This window comes from Sander lucioperca, chromosome 11, assembly GCF_008315115.2.
Source record: "Sander lucioperca isolate FBNREF2018 chromosome 11, SLUC_FBN_1.2, whole genome shotgun sequence".
Classification (NCBI taxonomy): Eukaryota; Metazoa; Chordata; class Actinopteri; order Perciformes; family Percidae; genus Sander; species Sander lucioperca.
Window position 1 is genome coordinate 2,406,284 of NC_050183.1, and position 27,549 is coordinate 2,433,832.

Sequence of the window (27,549 nt, forward strand, 5' to 3'; positions counted from 1 at the left end):
CAGTGTTATGTCACACATTACGCAAAACTTAGACAGTTAATGACATCGTAAAATATTGAAATTTGCCTTTAGATGCTTGCTAACACATGGTGGCATCAAACAGGTCCAAGTCTGCCAAACTGAAATTGTTGAAAAGATATATTTTGTCCTCTAAAACTCCTATTACTCCCTTGGGCTGTGAAGAAAACTATAGACTTAAGCCCGAGACACACCAAGCCGATAATCAGCCGTTGGACAGTCTGGCGAGGTCAGTGACTCAAGTCTGTTTGGTGTGTTCCATGCCGTCGTCCGTCCGAGGGGCCGTCAGCCTTCATTTTGGCCGATTTGACATGTATAATCGGCGGGGCGGGCACTGCCGGCAGTCGGACTCAAATGACCTATCTGATTGGTAGAGTGCTAACCCGGAAACGGGGAGCGGAATGAGTCTCTCAAAATCTGACAAAAATCTTCTAAACTGACCTTTGTCGATCTGAAATGAAGACAGATTCAGCAACTGCATGGCCTATTTCTCGCTTAAAATGTTTTCAGAAACACGTTTCGGTGAACTATTTTAGTACAATATGAGATCGTATTCTGAACAAGCCGCCATGACAGTCTGTCTTTGAATTTCCGGAGAAACCAGACCCACGTGACGCGTTCGTCCAATCAGCTGCCGGTTTTCATTTTTGGGCGACAATACAGATTAGCACCGCCTGCTGTTATGGAGACGTATTACGTCTCCTTGCTTTGGTGTGTTCCGAGGCACTTTTTTGACCAACCTGGGGAGACTGATCAGTCCAACTGCCTTTATTGCCGAGGGTCGGCCGTCTGGTCAGTGTGTCTGCAGCTTTATAGTGCTAATGCACAAGTGTATAACATGCACAGTTTTGGTGACTTGAAGGTCACACCATTCATCAAAGAGTGGAGATGAATACCCTCAAGAACGTTAATGATCTCAACTACAGAGATTGTTCATTTAAGCATCTGAGGCATCAAGAAATGTCTATTGCGTTTAATAGAGTTGCTCAGATTATCTTAAAAAGAACAATTTCCCAGTGTTAAAAGGAAACCAATTTAATGTTTATAAATTCATCTGGAGATCTATAGCAAACTATCCGATTCCCCTGAGCTCCTTCAAAGTGGATCCTTGATCCACCATCTCTTTCCCAGATCGATGGTGGTTGAAGAGTTCATTATCCAAGGCAAATCCATATGCTTCTCTGCCACATCTACAGACGTTCTTCTCATCCCTTCCTCACTCTGCCTTTTAATTGGCCTTCAGTCATCTCAGCCGCACTTGTTCTTTTACCCACTCTGTCGTTCCAGTCTAATGACACAAAGGCTAATTTTACACCCACCAGTCGTTCCGTTTAATTACTGACTGTCCAGACTCCTTTGGCTCTATCAATAACAACCGTACCGAGATCGAGAGAAGCTTTAGGAGAAAGAATGTCCATGGGGCACTTGATTTGGAAGAGGAAAGAAGAATCCTCATGTCATTTGACAAGGAGAGGTAGCAGAAGCAAAATAGCAGGTAGCTAATTGGTTTATGTAATGTCATTGACATTGACTGCATCAGCTACATCAGGTTATCAAATTTCACTGTGCTTCAAGGTTTCCCTTTGTGACATTGATCAACTTTAACAGTGTTGGATTACTTTAAATTATTTAAAATCTGCCAGTGGAGTGAGATAATTTCACTTATTTCACATGCAAATGTGCTTATATCTAGAATTTTCATAAATCTCAATACTAATGGATGATTTCACCTTTCCAAAAAACATTAATCACAGTTCAAAGTGTATTGGTAATAAATCACACACCATATTTTCTAAACTTAATTCGAAGGAAGATTTTGCTTTGCTCGGTTCAGTTGGGTTGGATCAAAAATATTATATTATATTGATAGATTGTTGTCTTTTTAGTTCTGGTAAGTTTCATGTTCAAACTACATCACTTATTAGAAACGAACCAAGAGGAGGAAACATGACAATATACGGACTGACAGGTAGCTCATTCATAAGACCGTTTGGTGACTGTCATCCTGCATTATTATCTTGGATACACAGGGGGAAACATCTAATTCTGTTGACATGTCATGTTGTCATGCAGCACGTCACTGCTCCTTATTTGTGTACTTGTCTGGTGGTCACAAAAAACTCACTTAGAAATAATTGATTATGAGAATTAATAGTCTGGATGAAGAGACTGGAACTGGACTTCATATATTGTTAATAATGAGAGATAAGTAAGAGGATGGAAAAGTGTTTATCAGTGTTTTAAGCCCCCAACGGCACTAGGATTAGGCAATGGTTATGGTTATGGTTAGGGTTAAGGTTAGGGTTTGGTGCCTTGAAGTCAACGGTCGCGACGTTGGGGGCTTAAAACACCATAGAGCTGGAAAAGCAGGATTTAAATGTTTAAGTAGCCATTGTAATTCATTACATTCAAAACAGGGTTACCTAGCAAGCACGGACACAATGTTACATGACATATGATGAGGAACTGAGGATTAACAGACTCAGTGATGTACGCCTGTCCAAATAGACCCAGTATTTGTAATTTTTCACTGTTTCTTTGAACCCTACGTACCCAATGGTGACGACCTGCACTCTCATGAATGTACATTCTTTTGTGGGTTCATGTTTACACACACATCAAGCCTGATTGTCTACGAGCGTGAACCGATCGGAGACAACCAATCGGCAGAGTCAGGTGAAGATGCTTCATTATTGGGGACCGATGGGAGATGGCATGCCAGGCGGGGTTGGAACTGATGGTGGAACTGAGTGGCTGTGGCAGCGCTAATGGTAAGTGAGAGGTAATTAGAGAGAAAAGACTTGTGTGCGGCTCTCCATCCGGCGAACAGAGAGGGGAGCTGGCCATCCCACCGCCTCATTTATCATCATCTGCTTAGCAGGCGGCTCAGAGTCAGGACAAACCGAACAAACCCCCTCCATCTTTCTCCTTCTCTCAGCCTCTCCATTGTTCCTTCTTATCTTCATGCTTTGCTACTTATCCAATGTACGATACTTCCATCTCTCTCTCATCCTCTGCGTCTAATCTACTTTTTTGTCCAGTCCAAATTCTCTTTCTTCTCTTCTTCTTAAGCTCTGTTGTTCTCTGTCTTTATCTTTGCCACCTGTCACAGACACACTTCCTCCACCTTTTTCTTGCTGTCTATAAGCCGTCTTTTACTTTTATTTTCTATTCTATTTTTCTTGCTCTACTTACTCCTTTTACTTTTACTTTCACATCAACTTACTGTGTTCCATCCTGTTTTTCTCTTCTTGTCAGTTCTATCTATTTATTCAATATGCTTCACCTTCATTGGTTTGGTGCTTTCTGCTCTCCATTTCTGCATTGCAATATTCCTCTTCTGTTTTCCATCTGTCCTGCCACCACCTTCCTGTGACCCTGGATGTTTTTCATTTTTCCTCTTTCTACTCCAATTTGTTTCTTCATTCTCCTCACTGATGTTATTTTTCATTGGCTAGATTCTGATCTCTAGATCTCTTGCTTTCCTAACTCTATAACTTGTGGCGTTAAATTCCATTCTTCTCCTTTTGTGCAACACTGCATCTCATAACTTTAAAAAGTGGATCAAATGACAATCAATCACCGTCATCTTGATTTTCACCACCGGCAGGACCACCTACACTATTATCTCTTCAAATTGAGGAATGAGATGCAGAATATAAACAGACCAGAACAAATGAGAAACAATAAACTTGAACTAAATAGCTTGACGTCTGTAACCAAAAGGATTAATGGATTGTTTAACATCGTTGGCAATTTTACTGCTGTGGGGGGGCATGAATATGTAACTGCTATGATTTCACAGCAAAAATTCGATGTAGTGACGGATGATGTAATCTCTTCCCTTACAGATGATGGGTATGATGGGAAATGGAATGTTAATCTTTCTCAGGATGAGTCAGCAAGAAGTAGCCAGTCTTCACAGGCCAGCTCAAATTCATCAGTGTTCCCACCTCCTTTCCTGTGTGCAACTGTCATTAATTAATGACTTGCTGTGTGACTGCAACAACGTGTCAAGACCCTGGCAGGGATACAGACAACAACACAGCCAATATCGATAATTGGCTGCAACAGGTGACAGAGAAAAATGATGCGAAACAAGAAGAAAAAAAACATAAGTACAAGACATGGACATAACTCCAGGGTGTGACGTGCAAACAGAACTAATTTGTAGCAGAAAGTAATTTGTATCACTCATGACTGGCGGCAGTTGTTGGAAAAACAGGGAACCAACACACTTAGGTACCCCAATTTATCACTTCACCACTTGCTTCCTCCCTGTGTCACTGGGATATCTCACAGTGCCCTTGTTTATAGTCTGAAAGCGCAATGTGAAGCTAAAAATGTTTTGGGATTATATGAACCAAAACTGGAGGAAAAAAAATATTTTCAAATTTCTGAAATGATACAAGTCTGCCCATTATTTTACAATCATCTGTGATACTTTTAAAAACAGCTTTTTTCCCTTCATCATTCTGTTTTTATTGTGTCATGTGTTTGGTAAGATAAGATGACATTCACTGTGTTTTATGTAGGATCACTTAATCATTGATTTGAAAATGAGCATATGCACATCCAGTTTGTAGTTTTGTAAAAAAAAAAAAACATTAATCTCAACTATTACATTTTCAGTAAAAAGCTTTTTCTGGGTTCATCAAAGTGACTTTAACGCTGTGTTCTTTACTCATGCACTTTTCTCTAACTGTCTGAAAGTCTCTTGTGTGGTCTTGCTCTGCTGATTCTTGATCCCTCATTGCCACAACAGGGAGCTGCACTCAGCATTGATTAAAGCAACAGCTAGGTGAAATCAGGCCACCACCATGGCTGTCACCTCCCACATGCAGGAGCAGGACGAGGAAAATACCCAGACACTTAACCCTCACTGTTGACATTTCACATTGTGGGCCTATCAGATTAATTTGTGTGTGTGCCTGTGCTGACTGTACACACACATTCACAAGTCCACTAAACCCTGAAAACATGGGGTTTTGTGGTAGCAATGCAAATAATGCAATACGAAAACCATCACCAGAGGCAACTGTAAAAAAAAAAAAAAATCCATTGACCCTGATGCCATTAGCATCACTGCCATTTAGCTAGTGCATTTAAATAAATATGTACTGTAGGTAGGCTACTTGAAAAACAACTAGGCCTATGTAAAGGCTACCACTGATTGAAAGTATTTTGCTGTCTGTAGTTTGACAAAAGTAAAGGTATCCATGTAGCTTAAATGTGTTGCAGAGTGCCGAAAAACGTTTTGCAACTTTAAAATAAAAACATCCATGTTCCTGGTGTGTCTGCGGCTGCAGGAGGTCAGAGCCCCATAGAGTTGACAGTCTGCACTCAGCTGACAGTCCGGAAATGAGGGGTGCGGAGCGGCCGCACCCTTTTATATATGTCAATGGTCCCACCTGGCCCCAACTTGTAAAATATATAGGTTTACAAAAACTGTACAATGTACAGTGTACATGCTTTGATTATGCATGAAATTAAGGACGTCGTCATCGTTACAATTGCATCTACCTTAATTAGTCTCTGATTTAATGCACCACCTGGCTATAGGAGCTATAATTAAGTGACCCAAATCAAACACACTCACGACAGGTGCATGCTGAGTCTGTCTGGTTTAAGGCTAAATGCTAGCATGCTCGTGGTGGGGACAGCGGTGACTTCTGAAGGGAACGTTGCCCAGTGAGATGTGCGAGGCCTTTCTGTTGTTTGTGACAATAATCTCTTACGTGACTACAGATCCATTCAGTTGAACACTTTTTGAATGTAAGGAGTGCAGCTGGACAGAGATGCAGAGTGGACTGGTATGAAGGTAAATATGGTGCAAAAAGGGAGAGCTTGTAGAATACAATGTGAGAACTTGCAGAACAAAAAATCTGAACTTGTATGTTAAAATTTGCACTTGTAAAAATTTAATTTGCACTTGTAAAAATAAAATTTGCACTTGTAAAAAATATTCACACACGTGATCTGAATTTGAAGTCATACAAAGAAAAAAAACATGAGAGCTTGTAAAAAAAATCTGAACTTAAAAATGTTCACACACCTGTATTCTGAATGTGAAGAATGTGAAGTTACAGAAAAAATATTCACAAATGTGTAGATTGATATTTACATGAACACAATGACAGCTGCAAACTTATAATGCAACATTTACTCGTATACTTTTTTTTTTACTCTGGTTCATTTTCCATCACAACCACAACTCAGTGATTACAACCTCTCGAATCTGTCACTGCAACTTCACATATGTGCTCTCTCGCATCACAAAGTGGCCAATCTGCGCACCTCGACTTTCACAACACTCTTGACGATACATTTGGTGCAAAACTAATTTGTACCTGTGGACTTAGGCTGTGGAGCTCTGAGCTAACAGAACGGGAAAAGCAGGGTTTTTATCGCCAGATGAGGGACAACTCTGTCCGGCTTATTTATGTAGCATGGAAGCTTGGTGGAGTAGCATGCTAGCGTTAGCTAACTAGCAGCCAGCCCGCTTCTAAATAAATACCTTTTAATTGTCTAAACATTTTTAACAGTCAAACTAAAACACTGGCGGTGAGCTCCACGGCCTGCAGCCGCAGACGGACCGTCATCAGTGGGTAACAGGTGCCAAGTTTCGCATCCCTGCCGAGAATTGCATCCACTAGGGAAAATAATGATTTTATAAGGCAAAGTACTGTTTAAAAACTAGGCAATAGTAAATCTCTTTGTCATGTTCATCAATAATGATTAGGATTTTAGAAGGTTTAGAGACATCAATGTTTTATCAGACTCTATAGTAGCATTTCCTTGCTACCTAGATGCAATTTTCGGCAGCAATGAATTCTGCAGAAATTATTGTTTCTGCCCAAGCGGGTGCAATTCTTAGCAGGGATGCACAACATCAGCAAAGCAAGCTCTGGTCATGGCCGGGGGATGGGCCGCTGCTACCGGATGTGGGGCTCTCCGTGTCCCGCTGGAGCTCCGACTGCAGGTCGAGGTCGGCAGCGAAGCTTTCTGGCAAAAGCAGTGTTACTACGCTGGTCGATCCCCATTGATGACAGTCCGTCTGCGGCTGCAGGCCGTGGAGCTCACCGCCAGTGTTTTAGTTTGACTGTTAAAAAGTGTTTAGATAATTAAAAGGTATAATTTCAAATTTCAAGTTCAGATTTTTTTTACAAGCTCTCATGTTTTTTTTCTTTGTATGACTTCAAATTCAGATCACATGTGTGTGAATATTTTTTACAAGTGCAAATTTTATTTTTACAAGTGCAAATTAAATTTTTACAAGTGCAAATTTGAACATACAAGTTCAGATTTTTTGTTCTGCAAGTTCTCACATTGTATTCTACAAGCTCTCCCTTTTTGCACCATATTTACCTTCATAGGACTGGCTACAGTGGGACAGAGATGAGTAAACTATATTTCGCTTTGAGAATGAACGAGCAGTGGAGGACTTCGCGGTGCACAACAAGTCTGACAGAATGCCATTCAGACAGGTAAGGACAAAACAAACTCACTAAACCCGTTTTCCAGATGAGAACGACACAACTACTGTACCTGGTTGCCTAGCAACGCGCACATGAACGCGCGCGCTACGCTGTGTGCATGTAGGCTATAGCTCGCTTTGGCTGTAGCTGCTGTGGAGTTTATTGTTTATGGCCGCATTGTCTGCTTTGTTGATGTTTTATTCAGCTGTTGAAGAAATGTCATGTTATTTAATTCAAGTGGCTTAATAATGTGTGTTACACCCCATATTACACCCAATACTTTTTTAATTAATTGTTGGACATTTTTGTTAAATTTTTTGAGTTGTGTCTCTTCTGGTTAATTCTAGTGAGGCTACACTGAGGAAGGCGGTTGTATGAAGTAGTTGTGTGCACACACAGGCTACAAATGTCTGTCTGTACAATTGGAACTTGTTACTGATGTACATTTAGGCCTACTCAATTACAATATAGTGCTCTATCCATTCCTTCCCACAACATATTAATTTATACATGTTACACTTTCTGAGGTGGGAAGTATCTAAGTATCAAGGACTGTACTTAAGTACAACTTTGAGATACTTGAGCTTTTCTTGGTTTTCATTTTATGCTACCTTATACTTCTACCCCACTACATTTCAGAGGGAAATAATTTACTTCACAACATTTACTTAATAGCCATAGTTACAAGTTATTTTTTTCCAATTAAGATCTTATATTAAATATATGTCAAAGTTGATGAAACACAATGCATTTTCACTACTACTACTTTTACCTTTAATACTTTGAGTACGTTTTGCTGCTTACTACCTACTTACTTCAGGACTTCTGCTTGTAATGGAGTATTTTTGAATTGTTCTTGATCTTAATACTTGTTGAGTAGAGACAAAGTTGCAAAGTGTTTCACAGAGAACACAATTATGCCAGCAATACCAGCAATAAACACAACTAAACAAATTGCAGACAATACAAATGAGCATTAAAAGCAACAGTACTGTATACTGAAACAGTTTGTGAGCTAGTGGAAGCAATCCTGACTGCCATAAAGCCTATTTGCCATTCTGATCGCAAGTTTGACATGACGTGACTCTGTGGCTTTAACAAAGCCACAGAGAGTAAATTCATCAAATTGCTGCATGTCAAATTCTATTTGTCTGAGAGGACCTCTCTTGCGCACACTTATCAGCTGCCCTATCATAGCCTAATAGCTACTGTAAATTTGCTCATATCAGATGGCAGGCATTCATTTGGAAAATGACTATCTTAATCTATATTTCATCAACTGGACTGAAGATATTAATAGTAGATATTCTTATTAGGCCTTAAACCTCATCAAGACTCCTGATGTGAAACTCATGGTAAGAGACTTAAATGATCCACGGAAAAGTATTCTCTGTAATTTATTTCACCACATTCCCTTTTGTCTCTACTTTGGCCTGCAAAGTGTTCAGCTCGCTTGTACTGTTTTCATGCCTGCTCTTTCAGCATGCACTGGGACACATAAATAAAGCTATAAGGTTGTGGAAAGTTTATGAAACACACAACTGCCTCATGAGTGGAGTAAGCACAGATGGCTCTCAGATCAAGGCCTTAAGGTACCGTAGTCCTGGATCCAAGAACACCAGCATGTTCCAATCTGGCTGAAACTGAAAAAAGTCTTCAATGAGTGACTTCATAGCTGCATTACAATGCTGCAGGAGTTCTATTTAATCTATGTGGTGTGCTTTAGCTGAACAATGATCCAACACTTAATTGTCAGATAAGTTTAACGTCCCAGAAGATTGTTTTAGAGAGCATGTGTGCAAAAGATACGAAGACCCATACACAACGCAGACTGAACTAAAGCCACATAGAGCTTATATACAGTCAGTCAGGAGGCTTGAAGATATATTCCTGTCAAACACAGATATAAAATGTAACATCTTCAAATCAGAAGAAGATGGCAAAGCTGAAACATACAATAGGCTATAACTATGCAGCAAAATATAAAGCACAGTAACTCTCCTGTCATGTCTGTCACTTCAACACACACACACACACACACACACACACACACACACACACACACACACACACACACACACACACACACACACACACACACACACACACACACACACACTCTGTCCTTCTCCCCTTACCATAGCCTTTTCCTGGTCTTATCTACAGTCACAGCTCTCTCCCATCTTGAGCACTTATCTCCTGCGCCAGTGTGCGTCATGCATCCCTAGCCCTGTCGGAGATAGGACATTACACGGCAACATTCCCCCGTTTACTCAAGATCTCACATACGGATGATTCCTGCAGGTGGCCATCTTAGCGCAGAGGTGTTTGGTCCCAGTCCTGGACAAGCCGTTCGATCCTATCCCAGCAGTGCGTTTAGCCAGGTTTGTTTGTGCAGCCGTGTGCCGCCTATCAACTCTCTGTTGGGACTTAGGCTGATACGGCAATATGGTTTGTTAGTAGCATTGCAAGCAGGGCAGCGGGTGTGTCGACAATAACAACAAAGCCAGAGATTCTAGTGTCGATAATGTTGAGAAGAAACCAAAATAGATTGCTCCAATGCTCCTTTAAACTTTTATGAAAACTTTTGGTGACATGATGTTATTTCATATCAATCAGCTGCATCCTGTGGCCATCATCAGCCAAGAATATTAATTGCGTACCTTCATCAGTGTAACATACTGTTGTTAGGAAAGGGCACTTCATCATTTTTATGCCTTGACTCACTTGACTTGTCTAAGAAACACCTTATTACTTGCCCCAATAAATATAGAAACAGTACAAGCAGACATCACAGAAAAATCTAACTTTAAGCCACATACATTGAAAACAATACAGTTAAATGTGATCTTTGAGACAATGAAAAGCAACTCTTTGTAGTAGTAGCTATGCTCTATATCTGATAGTGGCCCTGCAAGGATGGAAAGGAATATATCAGGGTGGTACATGGTGCGAACGCTTCCTCCCCCCACAGCCATTCGGGAAGATAAGGAAGTGATGACACTCGCAGGGTAACAAAGGATAGAGAAAAGGAAATTGGAAAAGGGAGGGGGAGCATGCTGTAGAAGATCAAAATATCTTGGATAGTCTTCCATGAGATATTGCTATATAGTTTGCTTGGAATGTGAGCTTGTAATCAAGTGGAATCAAATTTGATAAATATTATGTTTCTGGTTGTTGTGTTGTTTTAATAGTTACACCTTTTTTATCCCTGTTACTGTATCTTACCTGCAGATTTCTTAGTTTGTTTTTTCCTCTAACACATTTATACAGACATACATACTTCTGATCTTCCCAGAAAAACCACAGTCCTCTACACTGAACATTTCCACTGGAGCAATTGTGGGGTAAATGACTTGCTCAAGGGCACCTCAATTATTTGTGCAGGGAAAAGACAGCATGACTCACTCACTTGCAAAAATTGCACACAATTTCCCAGCGATACTGCGGTTTCAAATTGAAAACCCTTCTCCAACCTTTTGGTTACAATCCTTTTTTGGAGCACCGCACATATGAAAGGATAGTCTTAAAAAATAACGTAAATGGTACTGTTCTCACACGCCTATTACAGTTACAAATTATAGTGGACTGCACCAGCAGAGGAGAAAAGCTCAGAAGAAAGGCTTTAAAAGGCTCTCAGTGTTTGAGCAAGGCACTACTTTAATTACATCACAGCAAAAGAAAATAAAGTGAAAAGTTTGGCACACTCCTTAAATGAGTTTTCCAGAATGGCTCCTTTGCAAAGTTTCTTCTTTTGTTTTCTTAGTCTCTGGAGGTAATAGACCTGTCGCTGTAGTAATAATGATGAATCGCCTCTGTCTGCCCAGCAGAGGATGGGAGATGGCCCCCAAATATGGATGCAAGCGGTTTGGGCTATGTGGAACTGGGTTTAAATCTGAGTGGAGGGAACACTAAGATTATGACCATGTCAGGGAGTTATAAATCAAAGGGAAACATGTCACTGGAAGCAGACTGTCACAGTTTAGGATGAGATAGCCGACCATTAGTAGGCGCTCATGGCCATCACATTGAAACTAGAGAGAACTTGTATGTTTATCTCATTTCAGAACAGGATAAACATTCAATTACAAACAGATCGCATTCTGCAGTTTCCTGTTAGAAGTCATCATGGCAGCAGTGTTTGGGTGGTACCATCACACCTCCTCCCTTCCCCGTCTCCACAGCACAACACTTAATTACACCTCTGCCATTTTTAATAGCTTCTGGGTAATGTATTTGATAGTGCAATTATTCCTTCTTGACAACATCACAATTCATTCAGGCTTTTTATTAGAGCAGAGGAATTCTTCATCCTTGGGGTGAAAGGATGTCAAAGGAAAAGAAAAAGCTAGAGTTTAATAATCTGATCTCAAATCTATATGAATTGCACAGCTGTGTCCCATCCTCACCAGCAGTCCAGATCGAGTTTTTTCACAGGGCTTTGACTGTAAATTCATGCCTCCCCGGCTGCAGTAAAGTGTCACTGGAGTCGGTGGTTTATGTCTTGAAAAACAAACGATTGATCTTTCAGAGTTTCAGTCACACTGCGTGTGTGGTTTCATCGGTACCCGCAGTGAGAAAGAAGGCAGACAGTAGAAAAAAGAAGGCAGACGGCAAAGGTGAAAGCAAAGTGGTTGAGAACATTAAGGCAAGTGGGTTTTGCCCTTCCATTATCTCACAGTTTTTGCTGGATGTATATAATTGAAGATGTTTATTCCAAAATGTCACTTATTAGTTTGTGTTGCCATTTTTTTCTTTTTAGTGTGGCAGGGTTATTTCTTTATTTATTCATTTTATTTACTGTACGTGTAAATCATAATGATGTAATTTGTATGTATAAGATAAATCTGTTTTATGATGTGACAACTATTTGGTTATGGTTTGGTCAGGTTTAGGGAAAGTCATGGTTTGGGTTAAAATAAGTACTTTGGGGAACTGGGGAAACATCATGGTTTGGGTTTGTCGTCATGTTTACAATAATTAACGTGGTTAAGGTGGTTATGGAACGATAGCGGTCATGTTTTAGAAAATAACATTGACTGTTGGTTGGAAGCTGGAAATGAACAGTGGCCTGTGTCAAAGTCTGATGTTTTGTTGACCATTCCATCACTGTACGCTTACTTTTTAGCTCCATAATAACCCCACCTGACTTCCTCCTTTGCGCTCATCATAATTACTAAGGCTGCGTCTCATTTCTCTGTCTTAACCCTTCCCCTTACCCCTACCCCTTAGTTTTGCGCGCTCCCGTGAGAGTAAGTACTGTCCCAATACTCATTTTGGTCGAGGGGTAGGGCTAAGGGGAAGGGCTATATACCCCTTAACGCCAAGTAAGGACGCAAGCTTACTTGAACAGCAAGGGGTATCCAGATTCATTGCGCAACAAGGAACATGGCTGCCTGATCGACCAGAGAGATCCATAAATGTAAGTATTTTCGGCTTAAAGAATTGATTTAAAAATTACGACGGTCTTGTTTTGTGCTCTACACAGTCCTGTACATATATATTTGCAACCATATTTGTAATTGAACGTTTTTAAAAATCGCTAGCCTGCTATGCTAACGCTAACGCAAAAGTTAATGTTAACGTTAGCTACATTGCTTATTTGCACAACAGTCCCGCATTTCTCTGCCTCGAATGGACTCCATGCATATCTACAGTGTTAACTAAACTACATTAGCAGCGAATTTCGTTTGATATCAGTGTATAACACTACTTGCTTTGGAGACATCGATACGTGCTTTACATATACTGTCCTGTATCACACAGGGACGCCGGAGGAAACCCAGCAGCTGATCCACTTTCTGGGCTGAAAACGAGCAGAAGTTTCTGCATTCATGTTGTAACCATTCATTATTGTATTGGTACTGTATTATTGTAAACATGTGTAATTCATTCCTGTCCATGCACCTGTACATTGTTGTTGGTTATGATACAGGACACTAATGAAAGAAATTGGGTATGAGGGGAAAGGTTACTGGCCAACAGGCATCAGACTGTGGTCTGGAATTTCAGAATAGCTGTAGTTTTTTGTTTGTTTGTGGTCTTGTGTGTCTTTTTTTAGTTTTATACATTTGAGTGCCTTTTTTATATGTGTGTGACATGTAAGTTATGGTTCTAATAGTTGTAATAGTTGTAATAATGTTTACTTTATTGGGCAATAAAGACAGCTTGTTAACAAAGAAAGTGTTTCTGAAAATCAATGACATTCAAATCAGTGATAACTGAAACAGATATACAACACACCATGCAGTGTGTATACAAATATTTATTGCAAACAGACCTAAGAATGTATGATGATGTAACCAAGTGGCGTCTCATTTCATAGGGGTATGTTTTCACCCCTAACCCTTACCCCTTGTTTTCGAGGGCCAAGGGCTAGGGGTAAACTAAAAGGTAGGAGTAAGGGGTAGGGGTAAGATAGAGAAATGGGATTCAGCCTAAGCCTGCTAAAGGGCTTGCCACACGGCCTAATATCAACCCTTAAACTTTAACATCAGTTTGTTCACCCTTTCATCATTGCCTCTTGCCCTTGTGTCCCTTTTATCTTCATCTTTCTCTTAATTTTCTCTTGTGCCTTGTTGTTTAGCCTCTCAGCCTTTCCTCTCCTCTAAACAACCAGTCAAGTAGGCAGATGTATTCTGCACCACCCCCTGCCGCTGGCTGCACTATGACTTTTTGTTCCATTAAACCCTACTGTAGTGCGTTGACCCGGAACGGATGCAGTCGACCTATATACAGAAAGCTGTGAGTGAGCAGCTTCCATCTGCAAGAGCAATCTGGTACTTTCAGGGCCTTTGAGCTCTGCTATCTTTCCTCGCCTGCTCCTGTTGCTTTCACTACACTTCACACTTTGGACACTGAACTGCGGTTCAACTCCCAGAATTGGCTTTCTGGTCATCTTCTGGTCTGATACCGAATAGATTTGGGGCTTGACCTTTCTGGCAGGCAGTGAACTGTCAAGTCTGGTTGCCTTTTAGTGGTCTTGCGTCAGTGTACAACACACTCCTGAGTGTGTTGATAGTGACATCGTCTGGCAGACACCCCAGGCCCTGGTGTCATTAGAGGTCTTCAACGCTGACCTTTACAGCTAAATCATCCCAATGAAGATATTTGGCCTCAGAAAGAATCCTAATGAATTTGGCGTGTTTAGGTCCAGGAAATAACAAAGGAGGGCAGCTGTTTCATTTGTGTGCAAGTCATTTGTGATCAAGCGCTTAGGGCACTTAAGTGATCATTAACTTAAGATTGCACAATTTTCTTATTCTGTTGCCTGCCTCAGGTCAGTGAACAGGGGAACTTGTGCCCCTTTGGCTACCACAACAGAAACCATTGAAATACTGTGGCAACTGTGTAAATCTTCGGAGGCGCTTTTCTCCGTAGTCCACAAACAACACACTCCCATCTGTTCCAGTGGTGAGTGAGCTTTAACTAACAAGTAAAAAGCTGCCAGGCTTCAGTAGAGGAGATATGAGACATGATTAGCAAAATGCCCTTCAAGTGAATGGTTCTGAAATCGAAACAGTGGGTGAATTTGGACTTTGACGCCAGATCAAAGGTGGGTTAGTCAAGTCTACGCCCGAGGCGGCAGCTGGTATGTTGGGAATTTTGCAACCCTGGAAAGTGATCGTGGTGAACACTGGAGCGTGACCCAGCATTGTGATGGGATCTCTGTGTTCTTGGTGGGTAATTGGGCTCCAGGGCTACAGACATAGGTAAAGAAAGGAGAGAAGGTGCAGGTTGTCAGAAGACGTGGAAGGCCAAAAGACAAGAGAGATCCACTGGACAAAGACAAGTTGTTTTGTGATAGGTAGAACTTTGTCTTTGAGAGAGCATTAGGGAGAGGCAGGTGAGGAAGAGCCTCAAAGCATGTCGTGGTTCTGTGTAGTAAAACCTTATGTATGCCTTTGTGTATTTGAGAGAGACTGTGAGAGTCCATTAATATGTGTGTGTGTGTGTGTGTGTGTGTGTGTGTGTGTGTTTGAATGAGAAATGAAGACTCAGAGATTGCTTTAGTTTTAAAGTTTGGAGAAGTAGTTCCTAGACCATTAATGGGCCAGTGTGTCTAGTAAGCGCATTGGTTGCTATAGCTGTTTTAATGTATGACATCCATATTTCAGTCAGGCCTATTCTCAAGGGCGATCAAGATGAAATCCAACTGATATAAAAATAAATATTAGAACCGCACAGACACACGCACGCACCCACACCGACAGGTCTGTAATGATTAATCCGAGCAGCCAAGGTCTAACCTTAGTAACCCCAAGGCAGAACCCCACATTTGGCATGCAGCCACATAACCTTGCACTTCATCTTCCCTCTCAACCCACTCACCTGTCTTCCCGCAGCACCTGTTCTGCCATTCTGGGCGTTCATCGCTATTCTGATCATGCGTCTTTCTCTCGAGTCCCCTCACAACCTCCTGTATGTGTTTGTGAGAATGTATATGATTATGTGTGTGCCACAGTAATAGGCAGGGAAACCGAAAAAATAGCATGTTTACAGCTTTCCTCTGGGCTCGTTTTAAAAAGGAGTTTTGCCTCCAATCAAATCTCTTATCTAATATTGCGAGGGTGGCCGCCCGCCTACATAGTCTTGCATAGCCACAGTGCCCATATGGCCCAAAGGGAACTCTCATTGTTTTATTACAGATCAGGCAATCTGGGCCCCATTTCTCTGGCTTTTGTAATAGCCTGTCCTTGGGTGTTTTCTTTATGGCAGGTTGCTCCATTCATTTAAACACGCCACAAAGGCCCCATTGCAACACAAATTGGAAGGAATGGTGAATGTTAATTTGTCATTAATATGGTATATTAGAATGTAAAAAAAAAAAAAATATGGGTGTCTAAAATGTTTATTTGGGCCTAGAGCTGGGCAATATATCGATATTATATCGATATCGTGATATGAGACTAGAGATCGTCTTAGATTTTGGATATCGTAATATCATTATATGGTAAGTGTTGTCTTTTCCTGGTTTTAAAGGCTGCATTACAGTAAAGTGATGTAATTTTCTGAACTTACCAGACTGTTATAGCTGTTCTATTATTTGTATTTACCCACTTAGTCATTATATCCACATTACTGATGATTATTTATCAAAAATCTCATTGTGCAAATATTTTGTGAAAGCACCAATAGTCAACACTACAATATCGTTGCTGTATCGATATCAAGGTATTTGGTCAAAAATATCATGATATTTGATTTTCTCCATATTGCCCCTATTTGGGCCATCTATACAATAAACTGCAGGTGCAGAAAGCTCAATAGTTGATAAAACCAGGTAATGTGTAGCAATCCAAATATTACATCTTGGGGTGGGAAAGCTTCCAACAGCAATCTCCAACTGGTTATTTTATCATTGTGAGGCATTTGGTCTGTCATCCCATTAACCAATATATGCCTTGGCATGATTCCAAATTTGATATGCTGGCAGTGAGTTGGTCTAAGGGCTCCCATTTGCTGCTATTTAGATAGCACTCTGCCTGGCAGATCTGGTGTTTTTACCCCCGTGAGGCCTGATTGTCAAGGACAGCTTACCTCCAGCCAGAGGTGGCTGAAGTGAGAGACATGCAGGAGAAAAGAGGATAAGGAGGACGAGGTGGAACGATGTGAAGGTTGTTTAAGAATGCCGCTCAGGTTTTCAATTGGTGCAAGAAGGGGCCTCTTTGGGATGACAGAGTGTCTGGCCAATCTGGCGGGAAAGCCAACCCAAATGTGGGGATGGGATGGTTGCCGCGGTGCTGAGGGAGGATGCAAGTGATGGATGGCGGTTGTTAGACGCAGTAATTGTGTTCAGGTAATTGACCCCGCTCCCTCCCTCTTTCTCGATCTCCTTCCAGTGGGCAAAGCACTCCATCTCTCTTTCACTTGTGTTCCACAGATGGTAGAAAAAAACATCAGCAAAGAGAGACCAGTTTCAAGTCTTGGCAGCTGACTTGTTTAGGATTTTCAGGCTTTTACTTTAGCACACTGGTGGCTGCTTCTTATCTAATTTCAGCTGAAGCAATTATCTAGCATTTTTACAATTTTAAATGCTTAACAGACACTGTCATCAAGAATGACTTGAGATGAATGCAACAGTAGAAAGAGCTCAATATCCAACATCACATAACTGTTTATTATGAGTGAAGTTTCGGAAATATTATTTGTGCCAATAAGATAAAAACTAAATAAATCATGTAGCAGAAATATTCAAGTACCATTAATAATAGACACATCCTAGAAAGTAGAAGCAAAGTGACAAACAATCAAAGAAGTGTTTGAAACAGAAATACAAGCCTTATGCAAAAAACAAACTTATGCCTTTCAGTATTTAGTACATTTACAGGAAGGAATCCACACTTGTAACTTGTTTAAAAACCGATATTGGTAAGGTACCCTAAATCTCTGTGTCTATTTTGTTGTTGAGTGGTGTTTGATGGAAAGAATATTTAGCTGTTATGTGAAATGTTGATGATAAACATCAGGTTTTGGTATCCTATTTTATTTTAATAGTTAGGGCTTTTTTCAAGACTTAGTATTTTAAAATCATGAGGATGCCCCTCATATAATAGGATACATTGTTTTTAGACATGCCCAGACGTTTACAAACTAGTTACCTCATTTACTATTTTCTGCCCATATGCCCACTGAAAGAATTTTAAATAAATGAGTACGGTTGAGGAAAAGGACAGTAGAACAAAAGGAAAAGAAATTTTTTTTTTATAATTACAATAAAATGCATTAAAATAATAAGTGTCAGGGTGGATTTTCTTCTTTGAAAGTTGACATAATTGTAAGTAGGCTATTGTTGAAACCATGGACCCCCTTAACATGTTCAGTCACACACCAGCTACTGGCATGTAAATGGTAAAAGTCAGTTCGGGCCACAGCCCACACTCACCTTTAGTGATAAAGCTGATCCCCCCCCACCCCCAGAGTGCCAGCAGAGCAGTGACTAAAACGGAGAAGGTTTGTCATGGCTTGATATGGAGGAGGTGATGATGTACTTCTCTCTTCATGCATCAGCAGATTATGGCAGCATTCATCACTGGCCCCAGACCCTGTGCTAATAATCAGCTGGGTATATCTCAATCTACAACCGCTGATTTATACCGAGCTCTGCGGTAGGGTGACAAGTTTTTAAACGGGGCTGCACAATGTAAATCATAACCTCGCTGAGTGTCGAGATGGGTTCATGCTGAGAGATGGGAGGGAAGAGAGGCATTCATTTCCATCTGCAAACAAACACTTGTCTGTGAAGTATTGTCTGTGCAGTATAGAGTGCGGATCGGGCCGCATTTTTCTGTCCGAGCCCGGCCCGCGTCTGACAGAGCAGTAACCGAGCCCGGCCCGAGCCTGACACAGTTAAAATCTCGTTGTTTGTTTGTGTGGAAAGCCAGCTTTTATTAAGCAACTGTAGGAAGGCATTCGGAAATGTCAACAGATGAGCGCACGTTAATAAGCTGTTTAATTTAAAATGTTCAATGCCTTATCGCGCTGATGTGACTAAATCTCTGTCCTGGCCCGGCTCGGTTCGGGTATCCATCCTCTAATGCAGTACGCGGCTCAGAATTGTGTATTCTACTGCAAAGATCTGTGCAGTACGTATGTATATTATCCATATTGCCAAGTTTATTATAAGTTACCTGCTTTATTTTTTTATTTTTTTTATTTTTTTATTTTTTTTCATACATAAAACCAGTGCAAAATGCAAGTCTTGCGTTGACTGACATGATGAAAAGCATCAGGCTCTTTAATTGCCTATTCACAACTTATCATCTTTAAAGTATCAGGCCAAACACAACTGACTCCAGGTGAAGTCATTATTTTGATGCTAAACATGTCGCTCATGACATTTTTTTTCTTTTCTTTTTTTACAGCCACTTTTACTACACCTTTCAATCTCACCTTTTAGGACCAAGCAGTAAAAAAGGCCAATGTCACCCCGCTAACACAGGCTATAAACTACCCTTACCTAACTTTCTAATCCACGGGTCTGTTGGACCTGGAGCATCATGACATCACCTTATCTGATCCAATCAGGGAGCAGGTTATGCTCTGTCTTGTTTGACCTTGCTTGCACTGATTCACAGTCTTGATGCTGAGAAGTAAGCAGGTGTGTAATGTTCATGGCTTCTGGCAGTTTTCATTATCCTGCTTTCATGTAGGATAGAACAGTAGTTAGAGGACAGGTGAGATACCACTTCCTACAGTGAAATCCTCAAAATGAGATGATTTGCTTTGAAAATATGCAACAATCTCATTTCAGCAATACAAAACGTAACAAAAAAATAAGATTATAAGTCTCAGTATTTGATTAAATTGTCTAATTATGGTAAGCATTTGGCCAGTCTAAACCCCTATTCGCACAGGATTAGTATCATCTAGGGACCATAGTAAATTTAGAAATTACCCTCCCACATCTGAGTTTTGTGTGGCGCATTCGCATATCCCCGCCGCGGCGGCACCCACACAGCATCACCGTCAGCCCTCGAACGAAGCCGCGGGGAGCATGTCGGCTCAGGGCCGGGGGTCTCCGGTCAGGCAGTGGTGCACACTACGTTGGCCATGAAAGGCGGCATCCGCGCCCCCCCCGTGATCCAATATCTGTTTTTGCGAGAGGGATAAAAAGGCGCATAGAAATCCAAAACCTTGAAAAATTATAAAGGACCCTGCCAAATCACAGACATGTCGATTTGCACGGGACTAATATTATCACAGGACGTCTGTGTTTGGCGAAATATGGTAGGTCATTTGCAAGAGAATTTTTACTTCACAAATTACAGACATGGCTGATTCGCACGGCATTAAGATCACAGCCAACCTCCGTAATTATTACAAATGACTAGAGGTCACCAGGTAATCCCGTGCGAATAGGGCTTAAGTAATGTTTTAAACAAGGTCATCTGTGTGTGTGTGATCTGAAGGGCAATGACGTAGAACGTCGACGACCGCACCTCGTTTTCTCCTTGTGCGCTCGGGTCATGTCTCAAGGGTTCTCTTATGGTATGAGGCTTAAACAATTATAGACCATTCAGCGACCTTTTCCACCCCTGGCTTAATCCTAAAATGGTGTTGTATTACAATTGTGACATGAAAAATGGCCTATTTGCTGTATTCACCAATTGAATTGATCTGAGAGGAGACTGACCTAATGAGAATACCCCTGAGATAAATTTAAATGTGATTAAGTGTGAATCAGGTGGAAGTTGGCAATAATCAAAGATAGATAAATCCGGACTCTCCCTCCATCTTCCTCCAAGGTCAGTGATTGTTAAAGGCCTCATCTAAGCTCCGTCCTGTAATGGTCTGACGTGCAAGTCCACATATTGCCATCTTCCCTCCTCCATTTTCCTCAACACTTTGTCCATTTCAGCACCCCTAAATGAGGTCTCATTAAAGACGCCACTACAGATTCTCCAAGACAAAGTGAAATTCAATGAAACCCAGTGGAAATAACATTCAGTAGCTTCTTACGTAGCAAGCTTTTTAACCAACATGCTCAACCCAGCCTCGAATCCAATCTCTGCCCCTGCAACACATCATTACACTATCCCAAGGTGTATTAAATAGAAATCAGTGCTTGGTTACAGGTCCTGTAATGATCATTTGGGCCAGCTAATATCTGACAGTTTATCCAGGCAGGCCGCCACAATGGACTTTCTTCCATCTGACATTGCTGTGACTCCATTAGCCAAAGTGTTGGAAGTAAATGATGGTAGGCAGCGCTTGGCAGTGTCAGAGCCCGCTCAGATCAGCCGGCCTCTATCGATTCAGTCTCAGAATAAAGGATGGAGTAGGGAACAGGCACCCCAGGTGCATTTTGTCCAACCAAGCCGCACTCTGTCTTTTAAATATTGGCACATTGTGACTCAGGGAGCCATTCATTCTCAACATTGCCTTGGTCAAATGTGCATGGAAGATCACACAGCTGCAGAAGTACACGGCTGCAACACAAGGCCACAGATGAGGCCAGATATGCAATGATTATGTCCACAAAAATATATTGGACTGTAAAAGACACAAGTACACACACATTCTCCCTCTCCCATACACATAACACAAAACAGATATTGCAAGACTTTTTATCAAAAACACTTCATCCATTAGATATAAAACAATGAGAGAGAGAGAGAGAGAGAGAGAGAGAGAGAGAGAGAGAGAGAGAGAGAGAGAGAGAGACTAAATCACATGCTGTTGCCTGCCTACTTTTACTCACTAACATTTCAAATGCTATAATTATGCTCTGTGAAGCAGCCATTAAACACATCACTTTATTACAGTATATATTATGTTCTAAAGCAAAAAAGTCTCATCCTCACAAATTTAGACCGCCAGTGGTCGAGAGCGGTGAGAAGTGAAAGTAACAAATCAGATAATATAAATGAATCATGATGAAACTACTTGGAAAGTTCAATCTAAGGAGGATTTAACTAAAACACAGGTGTTTTATTGAAACACAAGTTTGATTTAGCATTTGTAACCACTATCATTCATCTTTTATTGTATAAGGTATAATATTTCTGTTTATGGCGAAAACCTCTGGATAGGAAACTGACTAATAGATTGCGGTATGACTTGATAATTGAAAGGGTGACTTGAATAAATAACTGCTACAAACTTACTTTTCTTAAATAGTTATGATTAACTGTACAATTACAACTGCCATGTGCTACTCTACTTTTCCATGTGTTACACTTTGAGAGGCACAGACTAAACTAACCAGTGAGGCTTTGCTGGAAAGTTCTTTGAGCAGCAGACAGAAGAGTAGTAGTAGTATGGCATGCTTACTATTTGGAACTACTTAAACTTAAAGAGGTCCCATCACCACACAATTACCATTTTTATGTCAGTCAACTATTACTAGAGTCTCACAGCCAATGAGAGTGTTGCACTTTAATGTTCTAACAGCTTAGCACACAAACGTATTCCTTCACTAACTCTAAAAAACACGTGGCCATGCATTTGTACAACTTATCAGGCAGCAGTAACATCTTTCATGTGCCTTCCTTGTGTGAGTCATGGAACAAATTGGCAGGACATGGCTTCTAAGTGTTCCTGTGTATTTTCAGGGTGAAATACTGTAGAGTGCAGTCGCCACACACTGCAGCGGCCTCACGCTCTGTTCGTAACACACTGTGTCCAAACATAAAACGTTAACCCCAGTCTCATGTGTTTTCCTCTTAGACCACTGCTGAACATGTTCATAGTCATGAATAGGAGGAGTGTGGAGAGGTCAAAGGCTACAGTAACTTGTTTTCATGCAGGCCCAGACTTAAATCCCCTTCGTCCTGTCGGGCTATAGGTGGTTTTCTGATGTTTTGATGCAGAGCAACTTTGCACTCTCCTTGGTTTCCTGTTTTCTTGAACTCTACCTCCACTGATTCTCTCAAACCTTCTGAAGGACTTCCTCCTGTCTTTATTACTCAGCGGGGAATCCTACTTCAAGGGACTCGTCTGTAAATGAAAGCATAAATATAGGCTTTGCGTATGGCTGAGAGTGACGTGGCAAAGAATGCTTAAAGAATCGGTCCTGTAAAAGAAACCTTTCTGAATTTAAATTGGAACTCATAGGCAACCTTATGACCTCCAACACCACCTAACTCCTCGCAGACAGACAAAGTTTGTTTTGTGCCGAGGGGCAGTGAAGGTCTCACCTTTTTCTTTTTAAACAGTCAAGTGTCTTGATGAAGTATCCCCTGGCAATTTTCTGAACGCCATCTCTGCTCTCTCATCACACGTTTCAAAGGATAAGAGCCTCTGCTAAATGCCTAAAATGTAAATTTCGAGACTGCATTTGCTTGGGGACAAGAGCTGGAAATTGCCCCCCACAGACACAGACTTTATCTAAAGAGGGGAGATTATCTTCAAGGGCAGTTTAACATTAAAATACAGTATGTATATATAGTTCCAGGAGAGTGACAGTCATTTCTTTTTCTACATTTAGACCCAAATAAATGTTTACCATGACCATTTGATGGCACAGCATGCACTCATTGTTTTGGTGTCAAATATGACACATTTGTAAAAGATGACATGGCAATCATGATAAGAGGCAGGTACAAATATGAAATATGGGTTGATAATATGCCTTATTTGTCTCACTAATTCTAAAAAACAGTACCCTTCTTGGAATAAATCCATCAGAAAAGGATAAGCGTTGGTTTGGTTTCCATGTTTTTACATAAACTGTCTGAATCTATCTGTCTCAAGAACAATTAGTGGAGTTCATGCCTGGCTTCCTTTCTTATTAAAAATGTGCACTCGGTCATGTTCATGTAAGCTCATGTATTTACCAATGAATGACACAAATTCATGGTAAAAAGGATGAAATCAAACTTTTAGAAGTTGACTGTGTTTCCCTGGACATTTAACTGTTTACCAGGATACACTAGTTGTGTCTTCCAGCAGGCAAAGGAATATGTGAGAGAAAATAATTTCTCAGCAGTATTTAGAGGAACACTTGTAGTAGGACAGGCTCGTCAAGCCTATTATGACATGTTCAGTCTTGAGATGCTGAAAAAGGAAGGATTTGAAAACAGCATGTCTGTTTGTCTTCCCTGAATTATATTTTGCGTCACTGTTTGAATTTACTGAGCAATCAGTAACATCCATAGAGATCACTATGGTCTCTGATCTATGATGATCTTTGGGGTCAGCTGTTGTTTTCTTCTTAAATTCTTATTTTTTCAGTATGTCCTTTGGAACATAATTAAAGTTTTAAAAATGTAGTCATATATGTGATCTCTTCAAGAATATAGTGTGGATGCTGTATATCAGAAGGTTCATACCGTAATAACTTGAGATTCACATCACACTTTGCCTGGCAAATGATCTCAATTCCAAATTGATTAACACTGATGAGATCTGTGTTTGTTTGTCATCTGTATAAAGTTGGGGGAGAAAAGCAATTGTAAGCATTGCCTCTTGAATGAAGCCATTGGCAATGTGTTGGAAAAAAATATTTAGGTTTGATTTCTGTGTACAATGCATGAATGAACAATCGCAATCCATTTTTGACCAGTTATTGTTTGCCACGACAATCCGCACTAGTAATGTAGTACTCAACAGAAAGCGATGCAACTGATTCAGTGCAAATACATTTCTTTTTTAATCAATAGAATCTGAACCCTCTCCCCTCCTAAGCAGGAATAAATCTCCAAGGCACAGAATACACAACAACAAGCTGAGGCAAGCCAGCCAGTTAGGGCCCTGGCAGCCTCGCTGAGCATGGCTGAGCAATGCCTGACGCAGCATTATCAGGACCGACACATTGGTTGGGCACTATACCTGCTGTTCCCTGCTGTTCCCAGCTGCGCCAGTGCTGGTCTCACCTCTGCCAGGCCGCTCCAGCACCTGCTGAAGCGCCAGTACCACTTCAGAGCACAGAGCCGCATACTGAAAAATAGGTTTGATAGCACCGGGAAGGAAAAGAGAGATAGCAGGATGAGAGCAGGAGTTTGCGGGGGAATAACTTACTGTTCTGCTATGTAGGGTGCTGAATACTTGTTTGTTTATGACTTCTGCGAAAGCGCTGTGCGTGTCATTGGCAAAAAGCCTGCCAGACGGATCGATGATGAGGAGTTGCTGCTGCAGCAGCCACGTTAGTCGTGCCGCAATTTAATTTCCCGCTCTGCGTGGAAGAGGTTAGCGCTTTGATTCTTGATGCAGCTGCATACTCCTTGCTGGATAAGAACAATATTATTGAATAATTGAATCATATTAATCAACACATTGTAGCTAATTGGTGAGTAAATGCTGACACCAATGAGTCCCTAGAGTGACACTGGAAATTATAAATGTAAATGTAAATAGAATGTGTGTAAATAGACTGAGAAACACTTTAAAATCACTTACCACTGCTACGTAATAAAAAATGTATTAGAAGTATAGATGCTGTTCTTTTGTTTTTTGGTTTAGGTGCATATCATATTCTCAATCAAAAGATGAAAGAAAAAAGGAGTAGAGTAGTACAAACTGTGAAGGTGATACAAAGCAACTGAAAACGGCTCATGAAAACAATAAAAACAAAAGTTGACAGAAATATCCCCTGTGTTGAGACAATGATTTTAAGCGTCATTTCTAAATCTAATGGTCCTCATCTATCCCCCATCCTTATCAAAGTGGGGTTTCTATGAGAAAGTGAGAATGAAAACAGCTAACATTTTTTTGAAAAGTATAGGTTTTGGGGTAAAAGTACAACTAATTAGGTACTTTGTTACTTCTGTATTCATCTTTTTGCTCCACATGGTTTCACCATTCATTCCCTGAAGGTTAGATACACACAGAAAACCACCAGAAGTAAAAGATGCTAGTGGGACACACAGCAAGCTCGGATTCCCATTTAAAGCATCTATTTTTAGACTGTATGAAACAGATCTGCCTCTAGTGACTGTAAAACCGTAAAAAGAAAAAGTGGACAAAAACTGGAATAGAAATATATATATATATATATATATATATGAGAGAGAACGAAAAGCAGCCAGTAGGCACAATCCTCCAAATACTCACAGCAGAGACTAATTGGTACTGTATTGAGAGGGTTTGTTAAACCAAAGTCAGGCTGTTACACTTCAATAAAGACATTCATGAACCCGACTTTTCCTGTAGGCAAAGGTCTAATTGCCTGGAGTGCTTTCCTTTCAGGTGAATGTGCTTGTTCTAACAGGTGCTTAATAATAGAGGGGGAATGCAGTGGAAATGGGGATATAAGCCTGAGCCACTGTAAGCAGGTACACAAAACACAATAGGATTAGAAAGTAGATTGATCCTGGCTCTGTGCACTGTTGTTTGGCCAGATTACCACAGCCACCGTTTAATTGTGTGAAAATTTGACAGAAATTTGTTTTCAATTTGCCTTCCGCTTGAATTGCTTTTGGGCATGCCTGAGAGGTGTGGAGAGGAGAAATGTACCGTACTGTGCACGCTACAATTTCACAGGATTAACCAGTTTCCCTGATATAATTGTGTCACTAGTGACACTACATCAACTGTATTCATTTGAAAGCCTAAAATGAAATATTGAGACTTCCGAGGCTGAAACAACCTGGGAAAGCAAGCTGACTCCAACTGAGGGAAGTAGTGTCGAATATCAGTGTGTGCAATTCTAAACGAGTTCCATAAGACCCAGCTGTAACGCTGAGCAGGTTCAGGTACAACGTGTAGCCTGAATCGATTGTGGACAGACTGAGAGCAGGTCACTGCAGCAGTTCTTATTTACTGCCACTTCCTTTTGCAACCGCCAAAGCAAGTATGTACAAATAAGCGTCCAATTACATTCACATGCAATTTCAACAGCACATGCTGCATTTTGGGAAAATTATTCCCACATTTGCTTTTGGGCAAACATTCTTTTTAACACTTTTAGAGTATTTTTGCCTTCATTTGATAATTGACAGTAGAAGGTAATATAAAACATAGGGAGAGAAAATAATATGGAGCAATAACATCCCCAGCAGGACTCAAACCGTAGAGGTCACATTTAACCTTAAGGCCCAGACACACAGACCAGACAGCAGCTGGACTGATCAGTCTCCCCGAGTTGGTCAAAAAAGTGCCTCCGGAACACACCAAAGCGACGAGACGTAATACATCTCTATAACAGCAGGCGGCGCTAATCTGTATTGTCGCCCAAAAATGAAAATCGGCAGCTGATTGGACGAACGCGTCACGTGGGTCTGGTTTCTACGGAAATTCAAAGACAGACTATCATGGCGGCTTGTTCAGAATACGATCTCGTATTGTACTAAAATAGTTCACCGAAAAGTGTTTCTGAAAACATTTTAAGTGAGAAATAGGCCATGCAGTTGCTGAATCTGTCTTCATTTCAGATCGACAAAGGTCAGTTTAAAAGATTTTCGTCAGATTTTGAGACTCTAGTCACGCTCATTCCGCTCCCCGTTTCCAGGTTAGCACTCTACCAATCAGATGGGTCATTTGAGTCCAACTGCCGGCAGTGCCCGCCCCGCCGATTATACATGTCACGACGGCACCTTGGACAGACGACGGAACGGAACACGCCGAACAGACTCAAGTCACTGACCTCGCCAGACTGTCCAACGGCCGATTA

The 27,549-nt window shown here is 40.9% G+C and overlaps 2 long non-coding RNA genes across 2 annotated transcripts in view; one reads left to right on the forward strand and one right to left on the reverse strand.

Moving 5' to 3' along the window:
* Positions 1–20,331, forward strand: part of LOC118496354 — a 28,864-nt gene extending 8,533 nt beyond the window's left edge. The window contains exons 2-6 of the long non-coding RNA XR_004898905.1: positions 5,346–5,353; positions 17,277–17,281; positions 19,414–19,419; positions 19,659–19,660; positions 20,149–20,331. This is a non-coding gene — a long non-coding RNA (uncharacterized LOC118496354). The remainder of the gene's footprint in view (positions 1–5,345; positions 5,354–17,276; positions 17,282–19,413; positions 19,420–19,658; positions 19,661–20,148) is intronic.
* LOC118496355 lies at positions 1,362–27,549 on the reverse strand. Its single transcript, XR_004898906.1, has 5 exons — positions 27,465–27,549; positions 21,072–21,076; positions 20,320–20,325; positions 19,359–19,363; positions 1,362–1,372 (listed from the first exon to the last, which is right to left on the reverse strand). It is a non-coding gene; the product is annotated as an uncharacterized LOC118496355 (long non-coding RNA).